This window comes from Acomys russatus, chromosome 16 (assembly GCF_903995435.1).
Source record: "Acomys russatus chromosome 16, mAcoRus1.1, whole genome shotgun sequence".
Classification (NCBI taxonomy): Eukaryota; Metazoa; Chordata; class Mammalia; order Rodentia; family Muridae; genus Acomys; species Acomys russatus.
Window position 1 is genome coordinate 32,236,968 of NC_067152.1, and position 10,230 is coordinate 32,247,197.

The 10,230-nt window shown below is 45.8% G+C and overlaps 1 protein-coding gene across 1 annotated transcript in view; it reads right to left on the reverse strand.

Annotated features, from left to right (window-relative positions):
* The window catches only part of Strada (STE20 related adaptor alpha), a 31,408-nt gene extending 25,766 nt beyond the window's left edge, over nt 1–5,642 (reverse strand). The window contains exon 1 of the mRNA XM_051158895.1: nt 5,499–5,642. The gene's annotated coding sequence lies outside the window, so the exon portion shown is untranslated. The remainder of the gene's footprint in view (nt 1–5,498) is intronic.
* Between the last annotated feature and the right edge of the window lie 4,588 nt (nt 5,643–10,230).

Sequence of the window (10,230 nt, forward strand, 5' to 3'; positions counted from 1 at the left end):
CTTGGATATATTTGGGGAAGTACACTGTAAAACTGCCATTTCTTTTCTTTTCTTTTCTTTTCTTTTTTGGATTTATTTATTTATTGTGTATACAGTGCTCTGCCTGCACATACACTTACAGGTCAGAAGAGCACATCAGATCACATTATAGATGGTTGTGAGTCATTTCTATAGGAGAAGATGTTTGGAGTCTGGCATGTCGGTACTCTCCTGAGAACTCAGGAGGCTAAGGTGGGGATGGAGAACTGCAGGCCAGCATGGGCTACATACACAGCAGGGCTGCTGAGAGGAAGACAGGGAAGTGGGGTGCAACAGAGAAATGGGAGGAGGAAACTTCTTCCACTTGAAGAAAGGCTAGTGCAAAAGCCACAGTTAACAGACTTAAAGTGAGCTTCTTTTAAAAGCAAAGCATGGTGGTACACGCCTTTAATCCCAGCACTTGGGAGGCAGAGGCAGGAGGACTGCTGTGAATTCGAGGCCAGCCTGGCCTACAAAGCGAGTCCAGGACAGCCAGGACTACACTGAGAAACCCTGTCTCAAGAGACAAAAAAACCAACCAAACAAAAACAAAAACCAAAGCGGGGCGTCTGCTGTCTACTTCTGCGCATCACTCCACGTCTGCCGTCCTACTTCCATAAGCCACTCCAGCTCAAGCAGAAGCTACAGGCTTTTCCCCCTTCCTTTTTTGAGATGGGGGCTTCAGGTATCCAGGGTGATCTCTCAGCAGAGAATAACCTTGGACTTCTGGTCCTACCTCTGCCTCCCGAATGCTGGGACCCTCACACCTACACAGCCATTTTTTTCTTTGTCTGATTTAATGAGACTTGAATATTGTAAATACAGGCGCAATTTTCAGTTTGAGTTAAAATGTTCAGTAAGCTCAAGTGACTTCCCTCAAATTCCTGCAGGGCCTGGGGCATGTAGGCAGGCACTCTACCTGTGAGCCACCAGCACTGCTATTTTTGAGACCGAGTCTTTTATATAGGCTGGCTTCAAACAATCCTCTTTACTTAGCTTCCGAGGGCTGGGATTACAGGCATGCCAGCTGCACCTGGCTGAAAGTGCGAAACTACTTACTGATAACATGACTGTGTGCTTAAAAGATTCTAAGGATTCTACAGAAGAAAAAACATCTTTAAGATGGGTGTGGAGTTGCATAGCTGTAATCCCAGGACTTGGCAGACGGAGACAGGAGGACCAGGAGTTCAAGGTCATACTTGCCTAACTGTGACTCTGAGGCTAGCCTCTGATACAAATGTCAAAAAAAAAAAAAAAAAAAAAAAAAAAAAAAAAAAAAAAAAAAAAAAAAAGAATGAAAGAAAACAAAACAAAAGATTAGCCCTAAATATTGCATAGCAGACTGGGTGTTGTGGCAAAGACCTGTAATCTTAGAACTAGGGAGGCAGGGGCAGGAGGGTCAAGAGTTCAAGGCCAGGTTGGCTACAGAAAAAAACCAATCTAAAAACAAATAGACATTCATCTGAATACTGAGGGGCTTTGCTTTTCTACTTCTACTTTGTGTGACATTAATGCTGCTTTCAAATGTCCTTAAAATACAAACTACAGTGGAAGATAAAGCAGATGGATGATATGTCATTCAAAGCATAAATCCATTTTTATCAAAAACATTTAACAGCTAGGCATGGTGGCACACGCCTTTATTTCCAGCATCCAGGAGGCAGAGGCAGGCGGATCGATGTGAGTTTGAAGCCAGCCTGGTCTACAAAGTGAGTCCAGGACAGCCAAAGCTACACAGAGAAACCCTGTCTCAAACAAAACAAAGCAAAAACAAAACCAAAAAACAAAAAACTTTAACACCATAATACACTGGCAAAACAATGTTCTTGTAGACAGATATAAAAATAGCCTTATTAGGGCTAGAGGGATAGCTCAGAGGTTAAGGTATCCCATATTTACAATAAAGGTATAGGTCAAGAATGGCTGAGCTATATTGCATTTTCCTAGCATGCCCAAAGCCCTAAATTTAATCCCTGATATAGAAAAAATAATTGGTAGTTTCATTTTTCTTTACCTGAGAGAATAGTTACAATGAAGAGGTTTATACATTAAAACAGGTGAAGGGCGTGTCACCTCTAATATGTCTTAAAGTCCCTGAGTACATGTGGTCAGGTCTTGAAAGAGAACCAGGCAACACGAGCCGCCCTCAAGTATATACTTCCTTTTAACGAGGCCCTGGGTCCTGACACACACAGTGGTCGTAGAAGTGGGATGTGCACCAATAAAGGGGAAAGGACAAGGAGGAATGAGCAACATCTTAGGATGATTCGGCAAGAGCTTGGCTGAGTGGTGGTGGGCCCAGGATATCGAAGGTGACTTAAAGAGTGTGGCAATTGTTCAGTATTTGCTCTGTCTTATGCAAAGGTGTACTGTCAACTTCTACAGCAGTGCTTGCCACACAGCAGCCGCTCAGTAACACTGTCCCAATGTGAGGTGGTGCAGGTCCTCGGTGCATGTAGTGCATGGCTGTTAGCAGGGAACAGAGAGCCACCGTAGGGTTTGAACAGAAAGATGGCACACAATGGCGGTTTGAGCAGTGTCTCTTATCATCTTCTTGTGCCCACGGCCACTTAAAGATCTTGTTAAAATGCAGGTTGTGATTGAGGTCTGGAGTGGGCTGGGACATTCTAACCCACCCACCGTACCCCGCCCCACCCCCGACCCCCCAGAAGTGATGATACTGTTGACATGTGGACCATGGCATTAAGTACCATTTGAGAAATCTTGTTTGGAAGAGCATTCCAAGAAATGTTAATCTATAAAGGAATGATGAAAGGGAAGGGTCAAAATAACCCAGAGAAAAGCATGATGGGTAGAGAATAATTTTCCTGGAGACAAGAGCCTGTAACAGTGGAAACAGCAGCAAACAAATGATAAAGCAGTTACAGCATCCCAAGCTATACAGCCCATTCTCTACCTTTTGGATAATTTGTTTCAGACAGGGTCCCCGATTGAAAACTGCAGAAACTGCTGGGCGTGGTGGCGCACACCTGTAATCCCAGGACTTGGGAGGCAGAGGCAGGCGGATCGCTGTCAGTTCCAAGCCAACCTGGTCCACAAATGGAGTCCAGGATAGCCAGGGATACACAGAGAAACCCTGTCTTGAAAAAAAGAAAGAAAGAAAGAAAGGCCAAAAGAAAAGAAAAGAGGGCTGGAGAGATGGCTCAGTGGTTAAGAGCATTGTCTGCTCTTCCAAAGGTCCTGAGTTCAATTCCCAGCAACCACATGGTGGCTCACAACCATCTACAATGAAATCTGGTGCCCTCTTCTGGCCTGCAGGTGTTACATGCAGGCAGAAAACTATATACTAAATAAATAAATCTTAAAAAAAAGAAAAAAAAAAAAAAAGAAAGAAAGAAAGAAAAGGATTTTTATCTTCCAGGAAGGGGGAATAGCAATTTGTTAGAAAAGTAGTATAGGGGGCTGGAGAGATGGCTCAGAGGTTAAGAGCACTGGCTGTTCTTTCAAAGGTCCTGAGTTCAATTCTAGTAACCACATGGTGGCTCACAGCCATCTATGAAGAGACCTTGTGCCCTCTTCTGGCCTGCAGACACACATCTAATAAATCTTTTTTTTTTTTTTTTTTTTTTTTAAGTAGTGTTGATGTTTACGAAGAGGTTGAAGGTGGCTACGTGGATTTAAAGGTCAACAGCTAAGGCTATAAAAGTGACAGACATCAAAAGCTGAGAATCTCAGCACTCAGGAGACAGCGACAGGAGGATCAGGAATTTAGTGTCGTACTTGGCTACAATCTGTCTCTGAAAAGAAAAAAAAAAAAAGTGGAGCCTAAAGACCTGCTTCCTCTTCTGTCCCAGTCTCATGTTGACACTCGGTAATCACCTCGGGTACCCTGTGCTACAGAAGCTACCACTAAGCATCCACTTTTCCTACCTTGTCTCTTTGTTTCAAGACAGGGTTTCTCTGCATAGTCCTGGCTGTCCTGGAACTCACCTTGTAGACCAGGCTGGCCTTGAGAGATCTGCCTTCCTCTGCCACCAGAGTGCTGGGATTTAAAGTGTGTGCCATCACTGCACCTTAACTCTGATACTTACCAATGTGTGTGTGTGTGTGTGTGTGTGTGTGTGTGTATGTATCTATGTATGTGTGTATCTATGCATATGAATGTATACCTGTGTGTATGTGTGTTTGTGTGCACAGGGAGGCCGAAGGACATTGGCTATTCAACTCTACCACTCTCTACCTAGACATAAGCTGGCAGCCAGCAAGCTGGCGTTTCTTTCGTCACAGGCTCACAGCCACACACGACTGCACAACATGAGTGCTGGAGACTGGAACTCAGGTCTTTCTGCTTCGGCAGTATTGTCCCTCTTATCCACACTGCCACCTCTCCAGCCACCCAACCACACTCTTATTGGCCTCGTTACCTCTCCCACTACAAAGGGTACAGAAAGGAGAATTCACTTGCTCTGACTGACTTTTTTTTCTATTTTTGTCTCTGGTCCTCTAAACTTCCTTCATGTCTGGGGTCACAATCCAATTAAAGGGTGGAGAGTGTTGACCAGTTCAGTATTATCATTAATGGCAAAACTATTAGGTTCCTGGTCTAAGGCAGAGGCAGGTAGCATTTTGTTTTTCTTTTTCTTTCTTTCTTTCTTTTTTTTTTTTTTTTGGTAGTGTTAGGAATGCTAAGATAAGCAAGCATACAGGCACTAGGCCACACCCGCAGTCTCAAATTTGGTGTATCACCTCTCAAGGACCAGAATCAGTCTCAGGTGTTGGGTATCTCTGGAAAAACTATCAACTAGTTCATGAAGACCCACCCACATACTAGAACACGAGAGCGGATCTACCTCAGCAAGTACTTCAGTAAGACCGAGGCCAACAGTCTGGGAGAAGGGGCTCAAGTTGATGGATCTTAGGGTCTTAGCAGAAGTCTGGGTTGAGAAGCTGGCTCTCCACTTCCTAAAATTATGAACCATTCTATTTCACCACTGCCCTTCTGTCACGCTCTCAAGTCACCATACCCAGTCCCCCCAAACCGCTGCAGTCACTTAAGACAAGGCAATTAGAAGCTCTTCGTTTTGCCCGTAGCAGAGGATGGTAACCCTGACCTTGCTTCCTTCTAAGGGCTCAACTCTATGCCAGACCAGCATCGCCTGAAATGCAGGTGGGGTCGAGGGAGGTCAGCAGTAGGGTTTTTGCTGCTACTTTGCGGGAGTACGACCTCTAGTCCCAGGCACCCCATGTAGAAGCTCCGGAAAAGATGAGGGCAAGCGGGAGCTAGCCTCTCCGGTCCGGCAACTCTGCTCAGCGTCTCCCTAGCCAGGCCCAAGCCTATTCTGCTCTCTTGTCTGTAACCCCTCAATGCGGGAACCCAGAACCCAGGTTAAATGAGGGCCCGAGGAAGGCGAGGGTGAGTTGGGATGGCCGCTGAGGCCCACCCCCAAGGAGATGGACTCGTTGTCGGGTGAGAGGGACTGGCCCCCAGGAGCGCACCAGGCGGCCCCGCCACCCGGTACCTGGTCTAGGAGTCAGAGCGCAGTACCGACTCCTCAGCCTCGGCTCCACCTCCTCAGTTTTGTGGCTGCGCTGCCGCCAGGCCGGTTGCTGGGAGGGAGGTACGCAACGTGCCATGCGCAGTAGAGGGAATCCAGGGAGGCTGGTCGAACCTCGCCCCGCCCATCCCGTAAAGGAAGCCCCGCCCCCTAAGAAAGATGCTCCTCCTTACCCCGCCCTGCAGAGGAAGCCCTGCTTTGCCCCGCCCCCTAAGAAGATGCTCCTCCTTACCCCGCCCTGCAGAGGAAGCCCTGCTTTGCCCCACCCAAGGAAGCCCCGCCCCTCACCTCCCGTGGAGGAAGCCCAAACTTTACCTTTAGGTGTGAAAGACCTGCTGTGGCGGAGAAAGAGTTGCTAATCTTTTCCCTTTTGCTGTGGGCATTCCTTACAAAATGGGACGACTGCGGGTTTCCTCAAGTACGTGGAAACCAAAGACCTAGAGTACTAGCCAGTCCTATGCCTTATTTGTGTCTCTCGGGCCGCAATTTGCCTCTGTAAAGCACAAAAATAGCTCAACTAAACAAGAGCTATCTTTTTTTGTTCCTGAACTTTTTTTGAACTGAGGCTTTTTGTTTGTTTGTTTTTCGACACAGGGGTTTCTCTGTGTGGGCCTTGGCTGTCCTGGACTCACTTTGTAGACCAGGCTGGCCTTGAACTCACAGCGATCCTCCTGCCTCTACCTCCCAGAGTGCTGGGATTAAAGGCGTGCCCCACCACCGCCCAGCTTCTTTATTTAAATATGAAACCCAGGCTGGCCTCGAACTCGTGACCCTCTTGCCTCAGCCTCCTTAAGCGTACTGGGGCTTTTTTGAGACAGGGTCTCATGTAGCCTGGGCTGGCCTTGAACTCAAGAGATCAGCTTGCTTCTGCTGATTAAAGGCTTAGTGGTGTGTCCCATTTGTAGAACCCTGTGATGAATTTGCCTTTATGAAAGAAGGCAGCTATCAGAAGCCATGGCATATAGGACAGATAAAATGAATCACTTCAGATGCAGCAAGACTTCCCCCCTGTGGAAACTAAGGACTTTTAGTCACTTCAGTTGCTGTGGGGTGAGGACCCAAAATATCCATGTATTTACTGTCAAGTAATGAATACTTGCTTTTTCCAGTTCTGCCTCCTCACAGATTTATACCAGTCTAATAACTTCCAAGAAGTGTAAGTGTGGCAACATCCAAATGGGGACTTGATGGAAATACTCCATCACCTAAGGATCTCACTGTTTCACACACCCCTGTGACCCTACCCAGGGCTTTAACATCCCAAAGTACAATCTCGGTCTCACACTGTTTTAGCATCTAATCTGATGAATCCACCAAAAGCAAGAGTGAAGGAAAACTCAAAGTTTCCGCCGGTTCACATGATCTTTGGAATGGAGTAATAGAGAAGGCAGTACCTGAAAAGACGCCAAGCTTTGTTTGTTTTTTGTATGTTGTATATATGTGTACTTGAATATATGTATGCACACCATGTGTGTGCAGAAGCGGGCAGAGGTCAGAAGGTGTCATACCTCCTGGAACTGGAGTGACAGAGAGTTGTGGGTGCTGGACCCTTTCCAAGAGCAGCAAGTGGTCTTAACTGCTGACCCATCTCTTCAGGCCCCAAATTGAGGCACGGTCTCAATTCTAGTCCAAGCTAACCCAGGCTGGCCTTAAACTCAGTGATCCTCCTGTTTCTTCTGGGATTATGGGTGTGAACCACCACCACCACACCAGGCTGTAATTGTCAAGGCAACCTCAAATTGAGTTTTCCTTTCTATCCGTTCCTCTTCGTTGGACTGCATTAGAGATTGAACCTAGGGCCTCACATGTGGGCAAGTGCCCCGCCCTAAAACCTACTACAGCCATTGCAGGGATGTGTAAACTCTAGGCATTTCTTTTGTTCTCCTACCCTAGTAGCCCAGCCACCACATTTTCTGACAGGATGTTACAATTTGAGAGTCAATGTGGCTAAAAGATCTTATCAACTGGATGACTGGCCACAAAAAAACCAAACCAAACCAAACCAAAAAACTACTTGAGAACCTCTTCTCCCAGATTCTGCTGTGCTGTTGCAGTCAGCGAATGCACAGGCTCTTACACCGATCCTGCTAAGTCAGAAGAAAGTATATAATGAAAGGTCAATATCCGGAGATTATAGAGTGTGAGCCCTGGAAGGCAAAGCTCATGATTTTTTATTTTTATTTATTTATTGGTTTTTGTGGGGTTTTTTTGTTTGTTTTAGTTTTTAGACAGCCTCTGAGTTGGAAACCAGCCTACATGATGCTTAACAAGTAGTCCTCTCAGAAAATGAGTAGATGGAGCCGGGCGTGGTGGCACACGCCTTTAATCCCAGCACTTGGGAGGCAGAGGCAGGCGGATCGCTGTGGGTTCGAGGCCAGCCTGGTCTACAAAGTGAGTCCAGGACAGCCAAGGCTACACAGAGAGACCCTGTCTCGAAAAACCGTAAAAAAAGAAAATGAGTAGATGTGGTGGTACCCGGCCAGCCATCACCTCAGCACTGGTGGCCGGGGCACGAGCACTGTGATAAATTCTGGCCAGTCTGGGTTATAGATGAGAGTTTACCTCAAACAAAGCAAGCAGCAAGATCCACCATTGGGAAAAATCACAGCTTTCTTTTATTCCTTCTCAGTTCAGAAGGTTGAGACAGCTGGGAACTTGTACAAACCAAACTCTTATTTATTTATTTATTTATTTATTTATTTATTTATTTATTTATTTATTTTCCAAGACAGGGTCTCTCTGTGTAGCCTTGGCTGTCCTGGACTCACTTTGTAGACCAGGCTGGCCTTGAATTCACAGTGATCCTCCTGCCTCTGCCTCCTGAGCGCTGGGATTAAAGGCGTGCGCCACCACGCCCGGCCCACTCTTTTTTAAATTAGAATTTATGTTTAGATGTGTATGTGTGTGCAGTTGCCTCAGAGACCAGAAGAGGGCAGCAGCTCCCTTAGAACTGGAGTTACAATCAGCTAGTAGCTGATATTTGAATGTGGGTCCCCTGCAAGAGCACTAAGAGATCCTAACCCCTAGTCTTCTCTCCAGCCCTGTTGTCTTCTTTTGCATCCAAATCTTCTGCTGATCACCAAACACTTGACGTGTGAACTGGGATTGAAGACATGTGCCACCACGCCTAGCCAGGCTTCTTTTTACCTTTTTGGTTTTGTTTTTCGAGACAGGGTTTCTCTGTGTAGCCCTGGCTGTCCTGGACTTGTTTTGTAGACCAGGCTGGCCTCGAACTCACAGCGATCTGCCTGCCTCTGCCTCCCTCCCAAGTGGTGGGATTACAGACATGTGCTACCATGCCTGGCTCTTCTTTTTACTTCTGTTTCAGAAGCCACCCCCATGGGCCTAAGTCTTTTCTCTTCTATCCATTTCCATCATTTAGAATAAGTGAGGCAGGAGAAGAGGACCGGGATGCAGAAAGTACAGAACTTGACCCCTCCCCAAGCCCAACAGATCTTACACAACACGGTGCTAAATGATTTTCACACTGCTCTATTCGTATTGGATGACAAATGAAAGTGTCACCCAGTTATGTTTCTTGACCCAAGTCCCATATAAAGGTGACAGGATTATAAACAATCTATTTCCACCACACCCCCCAGCTCCAAAAAAACAAAACAAAACAAAAACCCACCTTGTCAGTTCTGATACAAAGTCAGATGGAGAAGGCTAAAGGATCTACCTTGTTCTACTGGACAGAGAAAACTAAAGTAAAATATGCCATTTGATAGTAGCCTCGCCTTTGTAAAATTATGAAATAATTTGCACACATTATCTTTCGGTCTTAAACTGTGAGATAAGCTGGAGAGAAAGACACTGTTCTGGTTTCCTTGGGCACGTACATACATGGTACACAGATCTACATGCAGGCAAAACACACACATATAAAATAAGGAAAAACTTAGTAAACTGTGAGGTAGGTAGGAAAAATATTATTCCCAGACTCAGTAAGTAACTTGCCCAAAAGAATAGGCTTAGCAACTTTTTTCAATAATGTTTTTATTACATTTACCTACCTGCCCATATTGGAAGTCAAACCTGTGGGAGTTGTATCCATTCTTGGAATCAAACTCAGGTTACCAGGCGTGGCAAGCACCTTTACCCGCTCAGCCATCTCTCTGGTCCTAGCAATGGTTTTGCTGGCGCTGAAGTTTAGCCTTTGTCTTATATTTCAGGACTTATTTTGGCACTGCTAGGGATCTAGACTAAAGGAAAGCAAGTGGGGTGGGTGTGGTGGTGCATGCCTGTAATCCCAGCACTCTGGGAGGCAGAGACAGGTGTTAGAGGCCAGCCTGGTCTACAAAGCAAGTCTAAGACAGCCAAGGCCACACAGAGAAACCTTGTCTCAAAAAACAAAACAAAACAAAAAAAGAATTTGGAACGCATGCTTTCTTTCCAGTGCAACAGTAAACTCTTGGTCCTCTGATTCATAAGTTGTCTTACTCAAGGAGAAGACATTATACTGGTTTTTTAAAAATATAATTTATTTAAATTTTATGTGCATTGGTGTGATAGTGTCAGATCCCTCAGAAATGGAGTTACAGTTGTGAGCTGCCATGTGGGTGCTGGGAATTGAACCCAGGTCCTTTGGAAGAACAGACCGTGCTCTTAACCACTGAGCCATCTCTCCAGCCCTGACTATAATGGTTTGGATCTTAAATGTCCACCAAAAGTCCCACTGTAAAGACACATAGCC